Here is a 19,129-nt window from a genome sequence, read left to right on the forward strand (position 1 = left end):
ACACGTGGTTACACCCGTCAACCTGGCCTCCTCACCTGACATAGCTGCCCTGGAGTGACAGGCGCCCCACCTCAGGCCAGGACGTCCCGCGTGGAGCCCTATCCCCTCCTACCAGGCAGAGAGGCAGGCAGGGCCTGGGCACAACTCCCTGAGGCCAGGGCAGCTCTGCCACATGCCCTCCTGAGCTCTGATCTCATTCTGGGGAGGTGCAGCCCAGCGCTGGCGGCTGGACTTTGTTACCTATCTCAGGATGCTTGCTGGCCAAGGCCCCCATGTGTCATTGTCACCTGACTCTAATGAATGGCAGTGGGTGTCAAACTCCAGGCCAGAGGACTGATGTGGCAGAGTTTGGCTGAGGCACCACTGGGGAGGGAATCTAGCTCCAGAATCAGCTGAGAGCCTTGTGTTTCTGTTCTGTTCTCCTCCCCACCCCCACCCTGGTGTGGGCACTAACTTGCCTGGAGAGGAGCAATCACACCGTGGGACCTGCTACATTCCTGCTATAATACCTGGGTTCTAAACTGAGCTCTACCACTGGGTAGCTGTTTGTCCCTAGGTAAATTGCTTAATTTCTCTGTGCTTCACTATGTTAAATCCGTCTGTAAGAAGAGGATGAAGAAATGATCTCTACTTCCACACTTATGAGAATTAAAAGACTTAACAGATGCAAAATGAATATTGCCTGCCATAGGGTATGTGCTCAAAAAGGACAGTATAAAGTCACTACAATAATGCTCATTATAATCCTCTCAAAGTTGCTACGACAAACTGAGCCAGGTTGAAGGCACTCAAGAATAGTAAGTTGTTAAAGAACGTGATTTAGCCCGTTCCCTATGCCCACCCCCATGGGCCAGCCCTTCTCCTGCCTTGATCCTTGGGGGAAATTGTGCTACTTCTGTAACCACCTATATGAAATCCTACCCAAATTTCAAAGCTACAGTAGCCTTGGTTATACCTCTGACCACCTCCACACCTGATAGATATACTCTCCAAGGGGAAGAATTCATTTGGTCACTTTTTAGCTTTTCTGGCCCTTAAACTCTTCCAGTCAATTTTGGGGGGAAAATCAATAACCACCACTGAAAGCTGGGGATCAAGTCTGTTTTCTCCAGTGTGACCTAGTGTTCCTAAAAACTGAAGTCTCTATGTGTTGTGACCATGAAGCCAATTTAATGCATGTTTTAGAGGCCTGTTTCTTCGGAGGATTGTTTAACTACTGGAGGGAATACCAGAGGAGGTGAGAAAGTGCCACTGCCATTTGCTCTCCTACAAAATGCCGAGGGTGGCGGGGGCGTCCATGAGCCCTGGGTGGCCAGCCTGCAGCTAAGCCTTTTCTAGACCTCCTCCTGGAAAAGGATGGTTCATCACAGTGTGGTTGAGAGCTGAGTCTATCCGAGGAGCCTAGGTACATGGGAGGTATGAGATAACTAAGAGTTGGAGTCCCCACCGGGAGGGCTCCTGAAAGCAGAGCACGCTGGGCTCCCCCCAGAGCTTCAAATTTAGTAGCTGGGATGGGGCCTGAAAACGGGCATCTCCAACAAGTCCCTAGGAAATTCTGAGGATGCTGCTTGGGGAGTAGTCTGAGAGCCACTGATTCACGCAACCAAAGGGGTCTTCCAGCTTCTCTCTAGCAACCCAAAGTCACCGGTCCCTTGTCATCCTTCATTCTTCTTTGGAGCTGAGCCACTGGGTGCATAGCGCTGCCCTTAGGAGGTCGGCTCAGGGGTCAGACAGACTGGGTTTGAATCTTGGCCTCATTTAATCAGCTGTGGCCAAATTACTTAGCCTCTGTGCCCTAGATTCCTCACAATAATAAATACTCACATTTTCTTTTTTTCATATTTAATATTTTTTATTATTTATTTTACTTGCCTGCACCGAGACTTTGTTGCAGCATATGGGATCTAGTTCTCTGACCAGGGATTGAACCCGGACCCCTTGCATTGGGAGCGTGGAGTCTTAGCCACTGGACCACCAAAGAAGTCCCAGTCCTCACATTTTCTGACAGCTTACTATATGCCAAGTGCAGTTCTAATGTATTTATTATTTTCTCTGTTAAATCCTTTGAAGACTATGAGGTGGGTGCCATTATATCCCTAAAGAGGACAGTGAGGCACAGAGATGATAATAGCAAACACCTTGTAAGAGTATCATGTGGATTGAGTAAGATAATCCATGTTAAAGTTGCATTTGAATATCTAAGAATATTAACTTCTTTTACTGTGGACACAAAGATCTGAAGGTCCTTTCCCTTCTCTTGAGATTTTTAAGGCTCTTCCTCAGAGGATGAACCATCTTGCTTCCTTTTGGGTGCTAAGGAAAAGATCGACAAATCATATTCCACATCTCCTGGGCTTCTGTCCTCCCACAGATATGTGACTCCCCTCTTGTAGACCTGCTGTCTCCAGAGAGCTGTCATAGTTCTGAGGGCCCAGGGCACGCGGGGTGTGGAAGCGGGCCTGGGGTGGTGGTGGGGGCTCCAGAGGATGTCTGCAGAAAGCTGTGTGGTATGCATGCCTGGTTAAGCAGGGAGTCCTGTATGAGACCTGACAAGGGAAGCTCTGAGAATGCAGACTGTTTGCAAGCTTACCAGACCAAAAGAGGAGAGAAAGAGGGAGGAGAAAGAGTGCCCCAAGCCCCTGAGCTGCGCCAGCACATTCCAGCACGATAGACACTTGCTAGTGGGCCTTTGTTTTCCACCAGAGCTGGAGGAGGGGGCATAGCAAGTGGACCTTCGCTTTTCCTGACCTTCGCACATTTTAAGCCATCTTTTCACAGATCAGGACAGAGAGCTTTTGCTAACCCTAGGCTGAGTATAAATATAAATTGGTATCAATCACCATCATTAACCCAAATGAAAAGCTAATGAGAAGAGCTGAATTGCTGGAAAAGAGCCTGATGCTGTGAAAGATTGAGGCCAGGAGAAGGGGGCAACACATGATGAGATGGCTGGATGGCAACACCAACTCAGTGGTCATGAGTTTGAGCAAACTCTGGGAGATGGTGAAGGACAGTGATAGTGACAGCGAAGCCTGGCATCCTGCAGTCCTGAGGGCCATGAAGAGTCAGACACGACTTACAGACCGAACAACAAATTCTGAGATACAAAGACTCATCACTTGGTTCTAACCCAGTTCTCTCTCACCTCCCATTGGCTCCCCTGGCCATTGAACCTCCTCTCTGTCCTGACACCTGGCCCTGTCTTTGGATCAGCAAATGCCTGTTCAACCGGTGGGATGTCACCTCCCCTCGACGGTTCCTTGACTCTCTGTCCCAGCCTCGTCCCTCACCAAGGCTGGACTAGGTGCCCGCCCTCAGTGCCTTCTCAGCTCCAGTTCTTAGCTCAATTTTGCACTGTGGCTCGCTGACTTTTCTGCCTCCCCCTTCAACATGAAGGTGCAAGAATCTCATTCATCCTTGGTCTCCCAGAGCCAAGCAGAACACCAGGCTGGTAGGAGGTAATCACTGAATATTTACAGAGTCTGCTTCATGCATGCCCACCCTCTCCTCGCCGGGCTCGGTGTCGGAAGGCCTGCTTCCTAAACACAAAGAGAACATAAAGGCAGGAAACACACACTGAGTCATTTGGCTTGGTTAGTAGTAAACCCTCGGGTGAAAACATGTTTGACGTGCTCCAGCTTAAATCGGGGGTAAATTGATTGAGTTGGCCAAACAAGAGGTGCCTGCCAGCGTGTGAACTGGTCCAGAGTAGACATGAATGAGAGGTGTGCCTGAGCTGAGACACAACAACACAGGCTTAAACAGAAGGACTCGCTGTCCATTTGACGACTTTCTAGATATCTTGTTCCTCCTGTGGTTATAACTCTGATAAGGTAAGCAGGGGCCTGGAAGACCAGCTTCTCCTGATGGGGGCCAGGAGTGCCACAGATGGGCTGAACAAGGCATTGTCAACTTGCCATCTTGTCGGGGGGTGTGCTATTCTGGCCTGAATCTGAACCTTATAGATATCCCTCCGGCAGACAAATGTCTCTGTGACTGCTTCTCAAACCTCATAATTACAGTCTTTCTCTTTTCCTCCAGTCAGTTGGTCCCCAATACATACCCGTGACCATAAGGGAAACCAAGTTGGAAACGTGTTTGGATAGGCTGTGGGGGGTGGGTACCTCTCTGGCAACTGGACAGACACCTCTAAGGCTATTTCCTAATACATCAGTAGGGTTGTTCTTCTGTAGGAGAGGGGGAATGAGGACACTGTTCAGTTCTGGGAAGGCACATGGTCTGTGTGTGTGGCCTGGGGGCACCAGCTATAGGGGGACACCATGGGCTGAGCACTGCCCCTGGCGACTGTTCCTGGTCAAGTCTAATTGGTCTTCTATTCCTACTTCACTACATACAGCCTTCTTGGATGAATATGTGCTCTTGGAGGTCAGGGTACGTATCCTGGTGCTTCCTTCGTATTTTAGCACAGATGTAGGGATTTAGGGTGGAGGAGGATGAGAGGCAAAACTTGTTGACATGATAATAAAAATTAAGAAAGGCATTGGATACAAAGCTCTAAGCCTATCCACTGTCTTTCCAGTCTGAGAACATGCCCTTAAAATCAGACCCCTGATTTTATTAACTTTATAAACGTCTGGATGAGAGTCTGTGCAAGTCTCCTGTGATAGTGAACAGTGTGTTCTCCTGCCCCTAAATGCTCTACAATCTATTACAGAAGCTCATGAAACTTCTCCAAGGCTGCTAGGAAGTGTCCATTGTCGCAGAGAGCCTCCCTTCTGTCCCCGCAGGCTGGAAGGTTAAGGCCAGAGCTGCCTCTTTATTTTGGAGAAAATTTGGCTCTACCCATCCTCACCCTTCAGTGAGCAGTGGAGGCAAGATTCAACAAGACCGCACATCCCTGGACCAGTTTCTTTTTCTTTCCCCCCACCCCAATAAATACTAAAATTAGCTTTTCTTTTCCTCCAGTCCTCCTAGATGAAAGACCTGATGTAGCAACATGGGTGACCTTTCTGTCCTTCAAGAAGGAATGACTAAAACAAGGTAAAATGATGGTTCGGTTTTTTTTTTTTTTTAATGCTAAAGAGGGGTGGGCTGGTTCTCTACCACTTACCATGAGGAATGGGGAGGCAAGTAGAAGCCACACAAAACTGATTTCAACTCAGCAAGAGAAACAGCTGTCTAGCCATTCCAGCCACCTGAAATGAAACAATCTGCTTTGTGAGGTAATGGGTTTCCTCATGCTGAAGGCATTTTCAAAATATCTAGTTAACTTTTTTTGAATAGGCAATCAATGCAACAGGATGAAATTTAAAAGAAACAAAAATACGAGATGTTTGTCCTCATCCACACTCCTGTTTCTCAGATATTCCTTTTTCTTCTGAAGAGGCAAACTCCATCATCTGGTGTTTAATCAAAGGCCAGACCTCTCAGTGAGGAACACTGTATAAATGAGCCATGGTTCCTGGCACTGGGCAAGATGACCTCTGATGACCTTCCATCTCTTGGATTTTGCAGCTCATAATTCTTAAGGTTCTTCAGAAAATTGAATTGGGTTTTGTAAAATACAAATTCACTGCTCAAGGACAGCACTGAGGACTTGTGACTTGACAGTAGGAGTACTGGATGGGCTCGGAGCGGCCCTATGGCCACAATACCTGAGAAAAGAACTATCTGAGGGAAACAGAACATAGTGTGTGCTCAGTTGCTCGGTTGTGTCCAAATTTTGGCGACTCTATGGACTGTAGCCTACCAGGCTCCTCTGCCCATGGTATTCTCCAGGCAAGAATACTGGAGTGGGATGACATTCCAACCTCCAGGGGATCTTCCTGGCCCAGGGATCGAACCCAAGTCTCTTACATCTCCAGAGGGTTCTTTAATGGGTTCTTTAGCGGGTGCTAGTGGATTCTTTACCACTAGCATCACCTGGGAAGTCCCAGTAGAATGAGGTTCAGTACAACTGCTCAGTCATGTCCAACTCTTTGTGACCCCATGGACTGCAGCACACCAGGCTTCCCTGTCTATCATCAACTCCTGGAGGTAATTCAAACTCATGTGCATCGAGTCGGTGATACCATCCAACCATCTCATCCTCTGTTGTCACCTTCTCCTCCCACCTTCAATCTTTCCAAGCATCAGTGTTTTTTCCAGTGAGTCAGTTCTTCGCATCAAGTGGCCAAAGTATTGGAGTTTCAGCTTCAGCATCAGTCCTTCCAATGAATATTCAGGACTGATTTCCTTTAGGATACCAGTTTCATCTCCTTGCAGTCCAAGGCACTGTCAAGAGTCTTCTCCAACACCACAGTTCAAAAGCATCAGTTCTTCAGTGCTCAGCTTTCTTTATAGTCCAACTCTCACATCCATACATGACTACTGGAAAAACCATAGCTTTGACTAGACAGACCTTTGTTGGGAAAGTAACGCCTCTGCTTTTTAATATGCTATCTAGGTTTGTCATAGCTTTTCTTCCAAGGAGCCAGTGTCTTTTAATTTCATAGCTGCAGTCACCATCTGCAGTGATTTTGGAGCCCCAAAAAATAAAGTCTCTCACTGTTTCCATTGTTTCCTCATCTATTTGCCATGAAATGATGGGACCAGATGCCATGATCTTTGTTTTCTGAATGTTGAGCTTTAAGCCAGCTTGTTCACTTTCCTCTTTCACTTTCATCAAGAGGCTCTTTAGTTCCTCTTCATTTTCTGCCATAAGAGTGGTGTCATCTGCATATCTGAGGTTATTGATATTTCTCCTGGCAATCTTGACTACAGTTTGTGCTTCTTCCAGCCTGGCATTTCACATGATGTACTCTGCATATAAGTTAAATAAGCAGGGTGACAATATACAGCCTTGATGCACTCCTTTCCTGATTTGGAACCAGTCTGTTTTTCCATGTCCAGTTCTAACTGTTGCTTCTTGACCTGCATACAGATTCCTCAGGAGGCAGGTCAAGTTGTCTGGTATTCCCATCTCTTGAAGAATTTCCCAAAGTTTGTTGTGATCCAACCGTCAAAGGTTTTGGCGTAGTCAATAAAGCTAAAGTAGATGTTTTTCTGGAACTCTCTTGCATTTTTGATGATCCATCAGATTTTGGGAATTTGATCTCTGGTTCTCTGACTTTTCTAAATCCAACTTGAACATCTGAAAGTTCACGGTTCACGTACTGTTGAAGCCTGGCTTGGAGAATTTTGAGCTTTACTTTGCTAGCATGTGAGATGAGTGCAATTGTGTGGTAGTTTGAACATTCTTTGGCATTGCCTTTCTTTTGGATTGGATGAAAACTGATCTTTTCTAGTCCTGTGGCCACTGCTGAGTTTTCCAGATTTGCTGGCCTATTGAGTGCAGCACTTTTACAGCATCATCTTTTAGGATCTGAAATAACTCAACTGGAATTCCATCATCTTCACTAGCTTTGTTCATAGTGATGCTTCCTAAGGCCCTCTTGACTTCGCATTCCAGGAAGTCTGGCTCTAGGTAAGTGATCACACCATTGTGGTTATCTGGGTCATGAAGATCTTTTTTTTTTACAGTTCTGTGTATTCTTGCCACCTCTTCTTCATATCTTCTGCTTCTGTTAGCTCCATACCTTTTCTGTCCTTTACTGTGCCCATCTTTGCATGAAACATTTCCTTGGTATCTCTAATTTTCTTGAAGAGAGCTCTAGTCTTTCCCATTCTATTGTTTTCCTCTATTTCTTTGCATTGATCACTGAGGAAGGCTTTCTTATCTCTCTTTGCTATTCTTTGGAACTCTGCATTCAAATGGGTATATCTTTCTTTTTCTCTTTTGCCTTTCGTTTCTCTTCTTTTCTCAGCTACTTGAGAAAAGGACCACTTCTCAGGTCCTCAGACCACCATTTTGCCTTTTTGCACTTCTTTTTCTTGAGGATGGTCTTGATCCCTGCCTCCTGAACAATGTCATAAACCTCTGTGCATAGTTCTTCAGGCACTCTGTCTATGAGAGCTAATCCCTTGAATCTATTTCTAACTTTCACTGTATAATCGTAAAGGATATGATTTAGATCATACTTGAATGGCCTAGTGGTTTTCCCTACTTTCTTCAATTTAAGTCTGAATTTTGAAATTAGGAGTTTATGATCTGAGCTGAAGTCAGCTCCTGGTCTTGTTTTTGCTGACTGGATAGAGCTTCTCCATCTTTGGCTGCAAAGAACATAATCAAGATGATTTCAATATTGACCATCTGGTGATGTCCATGTGTAGAGTCTTCTCTTGTGTTGTTGGAAGATGGTGTTTGCTATGACCAGTGTGTTCTCTTGGCAAAACTCTCTCAGCCTTTGCCCTGCTTCTTTTTGTACTCCAAGGCCAAATTTGCCTGTTTCTCCAGGTATCTCTTGACTTCCTACTTTTGCATTCCAGCCTCCTATAATGAAAAGGACTTCTTTTTTGGGTGTTAGTTCTAGAAAGTCTTGTATATCTTCATAGAGCCATTCAACTTCAGCTTCTTCAGCATTACTGGTTGGGGCATAGACTTGGATTACTGTGATAGTAAATGGTTTGCCTTGGAAACAAACAGAGATCATTCTGTTGTTTTTGAGATTGCATCCAAGTACTGCATTTCAGACTCTTTTGTTGACCATGATGGCTACTCCATTTCTTCTAAGGGATTCTTGCCCACGGTAGTAGATATAATGGTCATCTGAGTTAAATTCACCCATTCCAGTCCATTTTAGTTTGCTGATTTCTAAAATGTTGATGTTCACTCTTGCCATCTCCTGTCTGACCACTTCCAATTTACCTTGATTCATGGACCTAACATTCCAGATTCCTATGCAATATTTTTCTTTACAGCATTGGACTTTACTTCCATCCCCAGTCACATCCACAGCTGGGTGTTGTTTTTGCTTAGGCTCCATCTCTTCCTTATTTCTGGAGTTATTTCTCCACTGTTCTCCAGTAACATATTGGGCACCTACTGACCTGGGGAGTTCATCTTTCAGTGTCCTATCTTTTTGCCTTTTCATACTGTTCATGGAGTTCTCAAGGCAAGAATACTGAAGTGGTTTGCCATTCCCTTTTCCAGTGGACCACGTTTTGTGGAATGTAGATTCCTTTGCAAAGCTCACAGGAACCTTTTTGCTAAATATAGGCCCCCTCTGCCCACCATTTTGAAATTGAAGATTTGCAGGGTGGTGGAGAGGAGGCCAAGAATTAGAGGAAGAGGTTTGGGGAGGAGGGCAAAGATTGGCTTCAGATAGAATAGAATGCAATGGCCATGGTGCCATCAGGAAATTCTGGGAGTCCTAACACTGCTGACCCTGGCAGTGACCTTTTCTGCCCAATGGAAAACCCCATCTGGTCCTCTTGGCCTTTATTCCTGACCTCTCCTGTCTTCTCCAGATATGTCAGATGCCTGTAAAGTCTGCTGTCAGCATATCTAGAAAGCACAGTTTGAATACTCTAGAAGGTAGCACATGACTACATACATGGAATCTCTTTTTATGCATCTTGAAAAATTCAGAGACACTTTGGACCTGGAAGATAAGCTCCAAACCCTGATCCTGACAGATGAGTCCAGTCACAGTTTCAAGGGCATCCAGACTGGTCAAGTCCAGGCAGCATCTGCCCTATTTCAGGAGCTTGGCTGTTTCCCCAGAATAAATGGAGGGAAGTGAAAAGAGGTAGGGCTTTCCAGCAGGACTCCAGACTGATTGTTAATTACAAGAGGTACAAGAGGCCGTCTGGAGCATCCCTGGTTCAGCTTCTTAGAGGGGAAACAAACAATAAAACCATTTCAGTCCCGACGTTGCTACAATAGTCATTTGTCATTTTTAAAGGCCAAGAAATCACTATTTATCAATGTAAACTTTTAAGAAGACATATGTTTTCTAGACCTGCCTTTGTGTCAGCAGTAACAAAGCATGTGGCAAGCAAAATCAAAAAGTCATTAAGGATTTTCCTATCCAAGACAAATTTGCAGGACATGTCAAGGGACAGATTATTCCAGGGTTCTATGCTTGAAGGTAGGTTTGACATTGGTTTCACAAGCATCTCTTTACATTAAGCATTTCTCAAGACCTCACTCAGGGACCTTGGCCATAGGACCCTCGGGAGATAAGGGTGGGTGGGGGCTGGAGTGTGGGCCTTTTCCAAGGCACTTGGGTCAGTGCTGTGCTGTGGAAACTTCACTTCTACTGATGACAATGACCATAACAAGGACAAAAGTAATGCTAACAGGAGCTGACATATTCAAGTGTCTACCACCAAGATATCTGCTGGGAATTTGGCACCTATGTCCTGGTTTTTGTCTCACAACACTCATAAAATAGGGATGTGTAGTGACCTGGTTTTGCAGAGGAGGAAGCTGAAGCTTAAAGAGGTCAAGCCACTTTCCCAAGGCCATACTGCCAGCAAGCAAAGGGGCCAAGGCACAAATCCGGACCATCTGACCTCAGATTCTGTGTTATCTCTTACACCAAACTGAGTGGAACTGACCCAAACATGCAGGGTAATTCCAAAGAATGATCTTGGGAAAGTATGAAGAAAACAATAGCACAGGGAATGTGAGGAAGACCAGGCAGAGGACCAAGGGACTAGCAAAAAGTATTGGATTCACCAAAAATTTCATTCAGCTTTTTCCATAACATCTCACAGTAAAACCCAAACAAAATTTTTGGCCAATCCAATAGACTGTGGTGAGTGATGTAGAACTAACTCTGCGAACAGAAGAACAGGCTGAAGCCTGTCTTTTACATGATGTCTATTTGTGTGGCAGGGTTGGTGTGTGTAGTGAAAGAGCCGTGCTGGCCTGGCTCTCACCATCCCCCCTCCACTCAAGGCCACCACCTCCCTGACAGGGCAGGACTTGGGGAGGAGGGACGTGTGCTTCAGGTGGGACCTGGTCCCAGGTAGGTTCCTGTGATCCATAACCAGAGCCCCTCCTGACCTGTCCAGAGCATCCAGTGGACAGGATGAACTGGCTGAAAGAAGTCATGCTGGCTACATACACGTGTCCCTAAGAAACACCTGTCACCAAGCACTCCCCCTAAGCACTCAGGAGCAGGAAACCCTGTTAATACAGCAGCGTGACAAATGCAGAAACTCTGAACGAACACCCTGTGAATGATGGAAATGGTGGGAGAATGGAAATCATGATCTATTTATCTTGATGAAGAATGCTTACTGCCAATCACACACAAAAAAGTATTCTTGGTTTTGATAAAAGTATTCAAGTAATTAGAAATAGCCCTCTCTGGGGACTTCCCTGGTGTTCCAGTGGCTAAGACTCTGTGCTCCCAATGCAGGTAGTCCAGGTTTGATCCCTGGCTGGGGAACTAGATCCCACATGTTACAACTAAGAACTCGTGCAGCCAAATAAATATATATATATATATATATATATATATATACGCGTGGGTGCGTGCATGCCAAGTTGCTTCGGTTGTATCTGACTCTCTGCGACCCCATGGACTGAAGCCCACCAGGCTCCTCAGTTCACAGAATTCTCCAGGCAAAAATACTGGAGTGAGTTGCCATGATCACCTCCAGGGGATCTTCCTGACCCAGGGATCATATTCATGTCTCTTACGTCTCCTGCATTGGCAAGTCACTCACATTGGTGAGTTCTCCACCAACTGTGCCACATGGGAAGCCCCACCCTCCCACCTCCACACATACATACATAAAAGAAAATAACCCTTTTTGGTTTAATCTCCACATTACAAAAACAGCTTACATTGGTAACTGTGATTGAACACATTTAGACCTGGATTATTGTTTTTTAATTGTTCACATAAAATTCAGCCCTATTAAAGAGGGTTGTGAATTCTGAGCGGTTTTTTCTTTTTTATTTAGAGGAAGAGGCATGGAGAATGCAGAGGAGAGTTTAATATCCACTTCTTCAATTTTGCATAGTAGGCTAGAGATGGAGAAGTATTCTGGTTCTTGGCAGTTCCCCCAGGACACTACTGATGTGCTTTTCTACGTGGGAGACCTCAGCATACTGCAGAACTTCTGTTCTCAAGTCACCTCCAGCTTTATCTAGAATCCCCTTTCCCTCTGAGGGCTAAATGTATTGAAAACACTCGCCCTGCTCTGCTTTGTGAACACAGAGATCCAAGAATGTACTGCTACAAGTACAGGTCTGCTGGACTTGACTCCTGCCAGTCACAAGAGCCAGCTGATAAACTTCTGGAACCTTTGTGAGCTGGTTGGGAGGAGACAACAGAGACAACAGAGGATGAGATGGTTGGATGGCATCACCGACTCAATGGACATGAGTTTGAGTAAACTCCAGGAGTTGGTGATGGACAGGGAGGCCTGGCATGCTGCAGACCATGGGGTCGCGAAGTGTCAGACACAACTGAGTGACTGAGCTGACTGACTGACTGTTACACCATTGGCAACTTGCCAGCGGCCTGACTGCCAGTATTTACACCACAGAAAGTGGCAAATGCTACAAATCAGGTTTTTTTCCTTTGAGAACTAAAAATAAGAGACCGCAATTCCTTAACCGAACATGCTATGCATTCCCAACTTTGTTTTTTTTCCAGCAAGATTTGCTGAGCATCAGCTAATTGATCTTCCCTGGTGGCTCAGATGGTAAAGAATCTGCCTACAACATGGGAGACCTGGATTTGATTCCTGGGTTGGGAAGATCCCCAGGAGAAGGGAAAGGCTACCCACTCTAGTAATCTGGTCTGGAGAATTCCATGGACAGAGGAACCTGGCCAGCTACAGTCCATGGGGTTGCAAAGAGTTGGACATGACTTAGCGACTTCCATTTTCACTTTTCATAGTAGAATAAGAGTTATAATGATAGGTAATATACAATCTCTGGACCAGAAGAGACTTCATTAACTTTGACAAGCTCTCGGATCATTTGTCTGTCTATTGTAGAGACAGGTGAAAATCTTTGGGTCTATTCACACTTGAGACTGAAATATTCTGAAGTCTATTCTACTTTTCAGGATCAAACATCCTGAGAAAGAGATTTCAGAAACTTGTAACCAATTCATCTAAAAATCAAATGTCTACTAAATGGCAGAAAAATCAAGCCCCTAATTCTTTAGAAACCTTTTTCTTCCTCTTTCTCTTCTCCTAATGCTTACTCTGGATCCTTGGGGCTTTTTTCATGCCAAGAAAAACCAAAGATAGTAGGGTAATTCCCTTGGATAACTTGGGTATTTTCTTTTGCTAATGCTTTCCAGATTGCTGGGAATAGGTACATAGGATTCCATAAATTCTATTTACCATTTATTTTTAAATCTCATTCAAACATATAATTTTCTCATTAGCTTGCCCCTCCACTCTGGTTTTTATTCCATAGCTCTGTGTCCAGAATTTAAATGCCAAAGGGAAAAAGAGACTGACTTGCATTATATGACCCTTTGTTGTTGTCCAGTCACTAAGTTGTGTTTGACTCTTTGCGACCCCATGGACTGCAGCACACTAGGCTTCAGTATCTCCCTGATAGCGCAGCTGGCAAAGAATCTGCCTGCAGTGCAGGAGACCCTGGTTTGATTCCTGGGTTGGGAAGATCCCCTGGAGAAGGTATAGACTACGCACACCAGTATTACTGACTGGAGAATCCCCATGGGCAGAGGAGCCTGATGGGCTACAGCCCACGGGGTTGCAAAGAATCGGACATGACTGAGAGAGTTTGCTCAAACTCATGACCTCAAACTTATATGGCCCTGGTACTTCCTAGTTCTGCCACTTATCTGCTGAATGACCTTGAGCTATCACGTTTCTAATCAATATGCAACAGAATGTTTCCACCCACAGGACTATCTAAAGGATTAACTGTGGCCCTCTAGGATTCTTAGAAAAGGGATAAGCAATTGGTTACTATTTATCCAGTGCTGGCTAGTCCACAAGACAGGCTCTGCATTGTCTAGATGATGGAAAGCCTGGATTCCTTACCTCTAAGAACCATAATCAGCTTAGAAGGACTTGACACCGTAACTGCTTGCATTTTGCATTGAGGATCAAGACTTGGTGTTGTGGTTGCTCACAGGAAATAAAGCAGGATCAGGTAACCTTCAAAGACCTGAGTTATCAGAGAACATCACTTCTGGTATTCTCTTCAGAGGAACTTGAGAACAGAAGTTAATAAAGGAGCAAATCCCAGGCCTGCACAGATGAGGGTGTACAGGTGAGTTGAGAGATGAAGGAATTACAGATTTTCACTAATTATTTCTCTTTCTTGCGGGCTTCTGTTCTTTACCTTTGCTGATTTTTCTAGACTATTTCATTTGTAACCCCCCTCTGTTCTTAAGATAGTAAGCATTTTTTGGAACACCTGCTCTGTGATACATGCTGAGAATACACTGGACAACAAGATGCCATTTCTTTTCACAAAGGAGCACGTGAGAAAGAGAAGATGTGAGCAGAGTATGTTAGGGGATGCAATCAGTAGAACAAGGGACTAGAAAAGCTGGTGTATTGGGGGGGAGTCCCCAAAATCAAGCTAACTGTGTTAGGGGGAGCTTCCTGGAAGAGGAGACATCTGGGCTAGTCTAAGGACACATAGATATTAGCCAGGAAAGTGGTAGGGAAGGGATGTTTCAAGCAGAAGAAAAAGAACATGTATAAAGAACACAAGGCCCTTCAAGGGTTCGAAGTAAAGCTAGAGCTTAGGATTTCATCAGGGAAGAGAGGCCAGGAATGAGTAAGTGGGGGCAGCCCTGGAATAAACTTCAGGCCATGCTAAAGAACTTTCAGTTTATCCAGGGGGAAAAGAACAAGCTACTGGAATATTATTTTAAGTAGTATTTTAAGCAGGAAAATAGCCTTATTAAAATTGTGGCTTCAAAAGCAAATTTTTTTTGGGGGGGGTGGGGGGGCGGCTATGTCATGCAGTACTTTGGATCTTACTTCCCTGACCAGGGATGGAATCTATGCCCCTGTATTGAAAGGAAGCACAGAGTCTTAACCACTAGATTGCCAGGGAAGTCCCAGGAAACTTTTAAAAACATTCTAATAGTAAGATTTACTGATATTTACTGAGCACTTGTTATGCGCCAGGCTTATTTTGAGCACTTTTCTTGACATAATGCATTTTGGTCTCACAACGCTCTTGCCCAAAGTCACAGGGCAGCAGGAAGGTGCAGTGTCAGGACACAAACCCTGAACAGGCTGCCAGCCGCACCCTTGCTCTTGGCCACTAAGATATAAACGTGTCTGAGGTTGTCTTTAATTTACAAATGTCAATTCTCATTGCTTATCTTTGCCTTGTTGTTCTTCAGTTTTAAGCCAATTTACTTCAGTAATTCTCATGTACAAATAAGAGATGGAAACTCCAGATGTCAATTATATAAGGTCTGCTGCTGCTGCTGCTGCTGCTGCTAAGTCGCTTCAGTCATGTCCGACTCTGTGCGACCCCATAGACGGCAGCCCACCAGGCTTCCCCGTCCCTGGGATTCTCCAGGCAAGAACACTGGAGTGGGTTGCCATTTCCTTCTCCAATGCATGAAGGAGAACAGTGAAAGTGAAGTCGCTCTGCCGTGCCCGACTCTTAGCAACCCCATGGACTGCAGGCTTCCAGGCTCCTCCGTCCATGGGATTTTCCAGGCAAGAGTACTGGAGTGGGGTGCCATTGCCTTCTCCATATAAGGTCTAACGGGTTTACAAATTGAAAGCAAAGAGAATTCCCCGCTGACTGGACTCTGTTTCTCCCTTTCTGTGGTGGTTTCACGATTTCTCAGTGAAGATAACTCTGCAAGTCCTGTCACTGTATTTCGATCCTGAGTTTTGCTGGGAATCCACAGGAATTCCCATCCTCAGCTCCGTTTCTGTGTATCAGAATGAGTTGCTCCTGCTTTAGAGGGCTGTGAGAGACAAAACTAATTTCCTCTATTTCATTGGGAACCAGTTTTGGGGAATCAAATTCCTAGTTAACATGGAGCATAATTAAGAAAAATCAATCAGAGTTAAATGATTTTAAATCATTTTTAAATAAATTTTAAATGAAGTATAATTTAAAATTTTTAAAAGGATGTTTTTCATTTGTAGAGAGCAAGTTTGGTGCTCTCAGGAAGCCACAGACTGTGCACAGCTCCTGAGATACACTTGCAAATATCAAACATTACTTTTAAGTAGTCAATCAATCAAAACTTACTGAGTGCCTGCTCTGTGCCAGGCACCATGCTGCCGAGATACCTGGAAATGTTTAAGTCACGGTTTCTTGCTTCAAGCCGAAAGGAAGAACTCAGTCGGTCACTGAAATTCTTACAGTATGGACGTTTATCATCCTTATCTGCCTGAACACTTTCATCTCCTTCGTGGCTGTTTTTTTTTTTAACTTTTTATCTTGTATTGGGGTATAGCCAATTCACAAACAATGCTGTGATAGTTTCAGGTTCCCCTGGGACTCTTGCCACATGTGTCTCTTCACGTGCAGGAAATCTTCAGACGCTTCTTCCCCTGAAAGGATCCAGTTCTGCACGGTCCCTCTAGTTCAGGGAGAGGAGAGACGGTTCCTGACAGGGGCTGACTGGTTGAGCTAGTTGCTACCACGGCATTACTTCCTCCTACTTTCCCATTTGACTAACAAACGACTGGGGCGCTGTGCCCTGTGCTGTTCTTCTTCTTTTTTAATTGAAGGATAATTGTTTACAGTATTGTGTTGGTGTCTGGCATACATCAAAACATGAACCAGCCATAGATATACATATGTCCCCTTGCTCTTGAACCTTCCTCCCAACCCCCACCCCATCCCCCACCCATCCCACCCCTCTGGGTTCTTACCAGCCTATTTCGGAATTACTGGGCTGCAGACACTGTTTAAAAGGAAAAGTGAAGAATTTTTATTTCAAGTCACTTGGGAAAGAATACAATTACTCTAAGCATTGAAGTTCCCTGGTGGCTTAGACAGTGAAGAATCTGCCTGCAACGTGGGAGACCCAGGTTTGATCCCTGGGTAGGGAAGATCTCCTGGAGAAGGAAATGGCAACCCACTCCAGTATGCTTGCCTGGAGAATCCCATGGACAGAGGAGCCTGGTGGGCTACAGTCTGTGGGGTTGCAGAGTTGGACACAACTGAGCGACTTACACACACACACATAAGCATTGAAAGCAGAAATATCTCTAAAAAAAGGTCAGCTCTTTGGAGAATCTCTGAAAAGCCCAACTATGTAACCAGAAGCCAACTCCATCCCTTCCCCAAATGTACAGAGTCCTCCTCAGAAAGGTGTGAATTCTAAGGGCCTAAATGCAATGCTTGAAGCTCAGTTGTCATGGAAACAAAACTAGGACATAAATAGCTCATTCAGTCTCATACCATCTTTCTTACCAGGCACTGCTGGGGGTGGGGGCGGGGCAGTACGGCGCAGACACAACCACAGAGTAGAAAGGACAGCAGTCTGTGATCAGAGATTCACATATCAGAAGGCTTCGCCCTCTCAATATTTTCCAGGAAACCCTAGCTTTCTCCTTCCTCAATGGAAGAAGACACGGAGAGCTACAAGGAAGTGAGGTTTGGAGTTAATTTTATATTAACTCCATTAACAACATTCTTCTTTTCCTGTTTTCTCCCTTTCTCTACATCTACTGTACTTGATCAGCTCATCCCCAAGAGGGTCATAGTGATCTCTCTTCTCAGATTCCAAAGAGTTGACAAACCAGTTCCTTAACAATCACCTCTGCCTCCACAGTCATCACTAGCTCCGAGGGACAGTCAACCTTCTGAACTGGGGAAACGACTTATGAAAAAAAGTGGAGGCGTTCTCAGAGAGATGCCAAACTCACCTGCTCCCATACACAGCACCTCATTCAGACTTCCCAGGGATGTTACTGCCAGCATTTTTGTGTAGTTCAGTAGCTGATGACACATTGGTTTTATAGGTATAAGGGCTTAATCATCTTTGACCAGTTTCCAACAGTGCCAGACCATAATGAGTATATATGGTATTGCCTGCTAAGCCCCGTCCCCTTCCTTTGAAAACTGTCTCTCCCCACCACTTTATCTTTTTGGACTTATTTCATCCCATTACAATGGTCATAATTGATTGCTTGATTTGATAGGGTGCCTTTCCAAGTTGGGCTAGGTGCCTTCTTTTTGATTTTTTAGCTTGGAACTACAGTGGCCAAAGGCTATATGGCATAAATCTTAGAAGATACTTCTTATCAGTCTTCAGGCTTTCCACCATGTAGAAATAGGCACTCTGCAGCAGGGAAAGGAAAAAGATAACTCCAGAAATAAGGGAAAAGGTAGAGAGAGAATCCCCACCAAGTTAGGTCCCTGGCTCCAGCAGTTCCTGGGGTCTGCTATATCCCTACCTTTTTTGTGGCTTAGTTGCCCTGGGAGAAAAGCCAGGATCCTTCAAGCACATTTTCTTTCTTTTTTTTAATTGTATGAACTGAGTTTCTGTCACTTGCAGCCAAAGGATTCTGGCTCTTATCTGGCATGTAGAACGTATTTGTAAATGTCAGCTGAACGACAAATGAGTAGTTTCTCAGTGTCCAAATTAAGAATTATCATGAGGATGGAAGATGTTTAGAAAGGCCACTTGGTTTTCCCTCATTCTGAGGGCAAATTCACAGGCATCCAGTCAAGGAGAAAGTGCTCTTTTTTTAAAGCCCTCCTGGAAGAAGATTTTATAACTTCCCTAGGTTACTTAACAAAGGAAATGAGAGGAACATGGACAACCATGACAACTTGAATTTCTCCTTCTTAAAAGTCTCCTGCCTTCATGATTTTCCACTTCTTATTCTAAAAATGTTATTTTAAATCTTCAAATCTTTCATCTCTTTCAATTTTCATATCACATAAAATCTATTTGCATTTTCCAATTTTTTTTATTATTAAGATTATATGTTGCTCACTGATTACTTTTCTTGAAAATTACAGCAGCTCATCATTAAGGAGTATACGATACATGTTCTTTTATCCAGCAAAGATTTACTGAGAGCCTTGTACACGGCAGGCACTAAGACCAGTGATACAGAAACATTACAGCTAGTTCCTGAGAGAAAATGAACCACTTAAAACCTGCTGTAAACCTGACATGGAATTTGATCTGTCTGAAATGGAAATAATTACAGCTCCTGTCATTTTCTTCATTGATTCATTCACTGTTCAGTCATTCAACAAATATTTTTAGGTTTCTATTTTAGAGGTATTGTTCTGGCTCTGGGTTTATGGAGTTGGTTGAACCAGGCCTCTGCTTTCTGGTGGGAGAAGACAGGAAAAAAGCAAGTTTTATCAATTAACTAATCA

Source organism: Bubalus bubalis, chromosome 5 (genome assembly GCF_019923935.1).
Source record: "Bubalus bubalis isolate 160015118507 breed Murrah chromosome 5, NDDB_SH_1, whole genome shotgun sequence".
Classification (NCBI taxonomy): domain Eukaryota; kingdom Metazoa; phylum Chordata; class Mammalia; order Artiodactyla; family Bovidae; genus Bubalus; species Bubalus bubalis.